Consider the following 7,096-nt stretch of genomic DNA (forward strand, 5'->3'; position numbering starts at 1 on the left):
ATATGCAAATGCACTTAGCAAAGCACTCCTGCAGATGTTCTTAATTAAACCAACCTAACCCAAGCCCACATAAAGTAATAACCCCCAAAAATGCCTTCCCGCTCTCATATGTTCTGAATCACTGCTGCAGAACACAACAGGAATATTATTTTTATAAGAGCAAACCATTTGCTAAATAAGCCACCTGTTAAATAAACACTCCCACTCTCCAAATATTGTTATTTTGTTTTCCAGACTATGCACAATCTGGATTTATTTTAGATGAAAAAAGATAATCACTAAAGTAAAAAAAAAAAACAAAACCCAGTATTTTGACTCTTTGAAACTATCCATCTTGTGTGCACATCTGCTCCTTTGCAAGCTGGCAGAGCTCTTACATTCAAAGAGAATCATAGTTACTTATTTAGCCAGGAGCTAATGAATTTCCATCATCAGACCTCGGCAGTCTTCACTTTTTTAACTTTTTCAAGCCTTGAATTATTCCTTATTCACATGGCTTCACTTTCTATGAGGTGTGTCTTCTCACAGGGACAAATCCCAATCCGAGATTGTGTTAGCAAAATTGACACAGGAGCAAAAACAGAGTTCGCCTCAAGTTTCATTATACAATCACTTTTTCTGTGCTTTAAAAGCCAAGTTACCCATTGTCCCACCTCAGGCCTGTCTGTACAGGAACATGCTGCTGCACACACCTAATGCACTCAGTTTAGTCTTTAGGACCCCTCTTTCCCCACCCACCTCAGCCCCTGGAAAACATTGGATTAGTTCTACAGGATGGACATCCTCTCAAAAACAAGCCACACAAAAAATAGAATAGAATAGAACAGAACACAACAGAATAATAGATTTCAGTTGGAAGGGACCTACAACAATCAACTCATCCAGCTGCAAGTTGTTAAATAGCTAACACTGCCATTTAAGATCATGTCTGGCCTCTTTCCTCCATTGTAATGAATAAGCTAGATCATATCCCTGAGCCCTCTCGCCCCTCTGCAATCCCCAGGTACAGCTCTGAGCTCCGCAAGAGCCAGCAAGAAGCCAAGGTCACGGCGTGGCTGCCCCCAGCCCCGCGTTTCTGCCCCCCCGGTGGATCTCTCGATGCACCTCCACGGGCCCTGTGAGAAACCAGAGCACTGGAACTATTCGGATTAATCATAGAATCGTTCAGGTTGGAAAAGACCTTTAAGATCATCGAGTCCAGCTGCTAACCTAGCACTGCCAAGTCCACCACTAACCCATGTCCCTAAGCACCACATCTACACGTCTTTTAAATACCTCCAGGGTGGTGACTCAACCTGTTCCCTGGGCAGCCTGTTCCAGTGCTTGACAGCCCTTTCAGTGAAGAAATTTTTCCTAATATCCAATCTAAACCTCCCCTGGTGCTACTTGAGGCCATTTCCTCTCATCCTATCACTTGTTACTTGGGAGAAGAGACTGACCCCCGACCTCGCTACAGCCTCCTTTCAGGTAGTTGTAGAGAGTGACAAGGGGCCCAACACTGAACACAGTATTAAAGAGAGAGAGAATAATTTGATATCAGACCCCAGGGTTCTGTGTAGAGCATGACCACAAAAGTTTCAGGTGATTAATGAAGGGAGCAAACCCAAGTATAAACGAGGAGGCTCTGAGATGGGGAGAGTGGTGAAGCACTCGAGCTGGCTTTGCTGCTTGTGCCAGATTATCCTGGGCAACAGCTCATGTCTCTGAATCAGTGAGTTAATGTTTGGAGGGTTTGGCATTCACTTTTGAAGGGCTTCTCAGAAACTGTAAGACCCAGAATATGCAAAGCTGCAGCTGAAGAACAATGTTCTCCAGGCGCTTTGCTGCGTCCTTCTGCCATCCCAGATGAGCACTTCTACACTGGAAAGTAACGCTTTGGAGATGCTCATGCCCCGTTATCCAGCCTGACATGAACACTAGTGCTATCAACCAGACCCAACAGTTAGAGTGCAAATTTCTATGGTGTGTCATTTTTTAGAGTTGGGGCTCAAATAGGGACCCCAACGACACACAAAACACTCCCACCAAACATTTCTCCAGGGTTCATCAATAAACGTGGGGGCCACAAAGAACACTTAGAATCTATTGCTAATGCCAAGGACCAGTTACAAGCAGCCACAAACATCATCTGAGCGTGAGTGTGCAGACTTTTAACAGGGATTCAAAATGGCTTTACTGATTTTATGCCCTCATATATGAAAATAATATCTTGTTGTCACAAATAATTACACAGCACAGACAGAGGCTTGGAGATCAGTGGCAGCATCCTCATCCTTGCCATGTTATACTCGCACATGAAGTCCGGTTAATGTGGGGAGACTACTTGTGCATGCTATTACACTTTGTGAATAACGGTACATGATACCAGGCCCATGGAAATCAAACTGATTGGCAGTAAAATCTGGGTAGGTGAGCATCTAAGTGCATAAAATGTGGCCATAAAGATGCACCGGTATTACAAGTTCATATAAAATTGCAAGCACAATACTGGACAAAACTGCTTTTCAAAATCAGCCCCATTATATCCTGTTCTCTTTCACACAAAGCCTTTGTGATAATAATTTTGCATGCTGCTATTTTACATGTTCACACATATTTTCTTGCTCTTTGACACTCAGCACCTAGCAACTTGGCTCCATCACCTTGAGATGATATTTTTCCCGTGCCTTCTGAATAGGGCAGCTGCAAAATCCTCCATGCAAGTCTCATACTCTGTCCTTAAAAAGAACCCTTTTTTTATCCAAGACAAATTCAGTTTTCATCCAGCTACAGGCTTGCTTATATCTTTTAAACACTAAACCACATCAGCTTGTGATTTTTTTTCCAAGTGCTTTTATGCATCTTGACTCTAATGTAGATTCTTAGGAAATTTCAGAAAGCCTGTATTACTCATTTCATTTTAAATGCGGTTCACAAATTAATGGTGTCTGTTAATTAGGCAGCTAACCACCACCACCACCACCCCCCCCCCCCAAAAAAAACCTAAAAAAATTGTAAGGATTCTAATTTGAAAGTACTGTGCTGTAAAACATGTTAAAGATATTTTAATAATTGAGACACTTTAGAGCTGATATAGGAACTGAGTACGCCCTACAGTGCCCAATATATTCACATACGTATAATACATGTTTTGAAAACAACAATAATCTGGAATTCATACATGAATTAGCCTCGTGGATGAACCAAAACAAATGGCACCTTATGTCCTTGTGCAGGGAGGACGCAGACACAGCCCTTGCTCCAGGCAGCTCCCCTGGACCCACCACCGCTCGCTAACTAGCTGGTGTTGCACAGGAGTGACCTGTTTTGCATCAGATCAGTAAACAAACCGTGCAAAGATAACATGTTCATTCTTCACCCGCAAAGCACCCAAGTAACACAGACTTCTGTCCAATTTACTGCCCAGATCTATGTGTCTTTTGTATTCTGTGGAGCGCCAAAGAAAACAGTCAGCACTTCCTCAGCATCACATCTAACTGAAAAATGGTAGAGAGCCTGGGACACAGCGCAGTCCTGGTACTGCTTGATGGACGAGCATGATGCAGAAGACCCAAAACAGTCTGCTGCTTTGGAGAGACTGTGGTCTTTGATAATTAGCAGAGAGGAAAGAAAAGTATTTTGCATGCCTGAGTCTATGTTACTTTAACAACACTAGTGCAAAAAGAACATTTTGATTTGGAAATACTGCAATGCCCAAACATCAATATGGAAAAAAGAAGAGAGAGTTGCATCCTTTTAAGATAGACCCTTTCCTCACCTCTCCATCTCAGCCTTTTCCATAAAGAAATCCAGGACTCATTTTATTCAAAGAATAGACTTTAAATTCCTATACTCATGTCAGGGTAGCATTAAATATTAAAGCAAGATATTAAAATTTCAAAGAACCTAAATTAAACCTGAGGTATTCAAAAATAAGTGTTCCTGAATATTTAATACTAAAGATTTCATAATTAACTTTAGAAATCTCTCACATTAAGAAAATGAGGGGCTACCTAAAAAAAAGTGACCATCCCAGTGACCTTCCAGAGGGCTGCAGCAGATGCTGTCAGTCCACAGAAAGACATAGGTTTTCTTGGGCCCCGATCTCCACTTTCACCCAGCAGACGGGGCTGGCGGGGGATGCTCCGTGCCCGGGACAGTGCCCACGGTGCCATCCTCCTTCCATCGCCCTCTACCACCACCTCGGTCTGGGGATGAGCTTCAGCGTGAGCTGGGCGGCTGCCTTGCTGGGGCCGGAGGACCATGCTGTGTCTCCTCTGACAAGTGCCACTGGCAACCGTGGCCCTTTTGTGTAAAATTGATTCAGTTTCTTTCTTCCTCAACTGGTTAAAGGAGTTTCTTGGGCTCCATGACATCTTTGTGGCTTCCTGTAGAAGCCTTGCCAGCCCTTCATCTTCTCCAAGCGGGTACACCATCGCAGCATCACAACTGTCCTGTCCCTCATGCAATAGACAGACTTGCATGCAGGACTGAAAGGGCCATGACTAACTAGAGCAGTTCACCAACCTGAGATTTTAAGAAGTGCAATGAGACGTTATTACGGTTCTTTTAACATCAAATGTACTATGAAAGACACATGATTTACCAGGGAGGAAAAGCAAAACAAACCAAAACTAAATTGGATTTGTATGCCTCTGTAAGTAGGTGTTCCTCCGTTATTCTTAAGGACAGGCTGACTTCTGAGGAGCAGTTAAAGGTGGCTCTCCTGTTAGTGTCTTCAAAAGATATTCCAGCTGGACCACTCTTAGTTTCCCACCATCATATGATTGTAACCTGCCTGTCCACTAATACTTATAACATCTGCTCCTGTATGCACATAAACATTTGGGAGAGAGGTCCATACCAGCACAGGATCTGGCCCAATTTTTCTGTGTAATCAGGAGGAAAAAATCTAAAAAAATACCCAACGGATAATATTCAAATAACAATTCAAATGAGGATGTCTGAGCTGGGGAAATTATTCTGTACTAAAATGGTCCGAGAAGATGTAAAAAAATAGCAATTAAGAGAGAAAAGAGGTCCTCTTGATTTAGCTCTAAAATCAGTGCAGCAGCAGCCTGCCTCTCCTCCCCGAGCATCCCCTCTCCTCCTGCCAGCCCTCACCCTCACCCTCTTCCTCTCCCCTCCCCAGAGGGGCTCTCCATACCCCCTCCCTTGGTCAGCACACCAGGCTGCAGAGAGAAACGGCCACGTGAAGCCCCATCCTCGGGCTCAGCCATGAGCAGAAGTGCCCCGAGGGTGCAGGAACGGTGCCCATGCAGCGTCGCATCACCACGCCGTCCCTTAGCGGTGTCCTCCCACCGGTGTGGGAAGGGCAGGTCCCGCACCCCGCAGCTGCAGGGACCACTACTTCATGGTTCTCACCCCAGCCAGGTGGGGCGAGGGATGCTTAGAGCCCTAGGTGCACAAAATGGATGGGTGGCGGTGATGGTGATGGTGACGGTGGGGACAAGGCCAGAGCCAGCGGGATGGAGAAGGGCTCAGTCTCCTTTGCTGACCAAGAGCACCTCCTCCATGGGGCAGCCAGCTGTGTCTCACAGGTGGATTTCAGAACAGCTCGTTAATTAAGCTGAGTCCTGAGTCAGCAGGGACCTGCGAGGGCTCCTTTGCCCAGGGCAGGGCGTTAGGGCATTTTTTTCCTCCCTTCACCCAAGTTCTCAGGGCTGTGAAATAGCTCTAGTTATAATGTGCTTCATAGAAATTGAAAGCATTATGTAAGCATTAGAATTTATTATTCTAATGACTCCATCCCACATGCATTTTTATAAATGGAAAGTTGCTTTAAATCGACAGTATGCCAAATTTTTAGCACTCTCAGAAAATTTGAGTACAGCAAATAAGGCCAGTGATGTACAGCACAGCTTGTACGCAGCGAGACGTCTGTAGGTACTGTCACAAGTAGCCAGCTGATAGTCTGCGTGTGTTAAGGCTGTGGACTAAGCCTCAACTACTGTTTAAAACTGCATAACTAATCATACACAATTAGCAATACTCTTCAAGGAGCCTGCTCCCTGGCTTATGAGCACTGTGCTGCCTCTGCGCAGCCTACATCAGCAGATAAGGGTGATCATATAATGGGAGCCTCTTATATCAGTGGAAATCAAATAGAGATCGGTGTAAATAGAATATAAAAAGTTGGTTGTTGCCTTCGATCACTGTGAAGAGGTTTAAATGCCTTCCCAAAGTAGAATATTGGTCTACAATAATGGGCATAAGAGAAATAGCAGATTCAATGGTACAGACTGTAATTTAACATTCACAATTTGTCTAACCAAAGTAAACATGCCTTTTTATACGCACATACAAAAGTCACTGAATTAATACAGTAAAGAAAGTCATCAACTTTGTCAATGGTGACACAAAATAATTACCAACCTTCAGCAGTTAACAAGTGTAACACTGCGTATTACTGGGTCTTGACACCATCCCTGAAGGGAATTGTGGTTTGAGCTGCAGCTCAGGGGATACCTGGGAGCACCCTGAGGCCCCGGGGAGAGGCGAGCACCTCTGCCCGCCTTCGTGCCACCTCTCTTAACAGTGCCTTGAGGACACGGCCGCAATTCTAGTTACCACTCCTGGACCTTCTGTAATACGCTTGTTCTCACAAAACATCTCGTGGCTCCCGTAGAAAGGGTTTAGCCAAGCCAAAAGCAGGAGGTGGGGTGCCTGGGGAGTGCCAGACCCAAGGAAAGGGGAGCAGGCTTGTATGGTCAGGGCATGCTGTGCCTTGCAGGCTGTTATATTTTTTATGATGTCTGCTAATTTGCAGGACTCATTTTCAGAGCTTCGCTCAGTAACGTACAATAGACATCACAACATTTGCTTCAGCAAAATGGATGGAAGGGAAGAGAAGGGGGCTGAAGAGATAGAACCATATACTGACAAAACAATAAAAGAAAAATCAATCTTTATGACAGATGAGCGAGTGAGATTTACAGTGTAATCAGAAAGCACAGAGATTCATGGTTTGCCGGGAAGGGTATCCAGGCAGCATTATTCTATAGATGGAAACACAATCGCGCTTGCAGGATCTGTTTGCTTATTTCTGAGCAAATCTTCCAGCACATTTTGTTGAAGTGGATAGCTAAAATGCACA

This window comes from Haliaeetus albicilla, chromosome 8 (genome assembly GCF_947461875.1).
Source record: "Haliaeetus albicilla chromosome 8, bHalAlb1.1, whole genome shotgun sequence".
Classification (NCBI taxonomy): Eukaryota; Metazoa; Chordata; class Aves; order Accipitriformes; family Accipitridae; genus Haliaeetus; species Haliaeetus albicilla.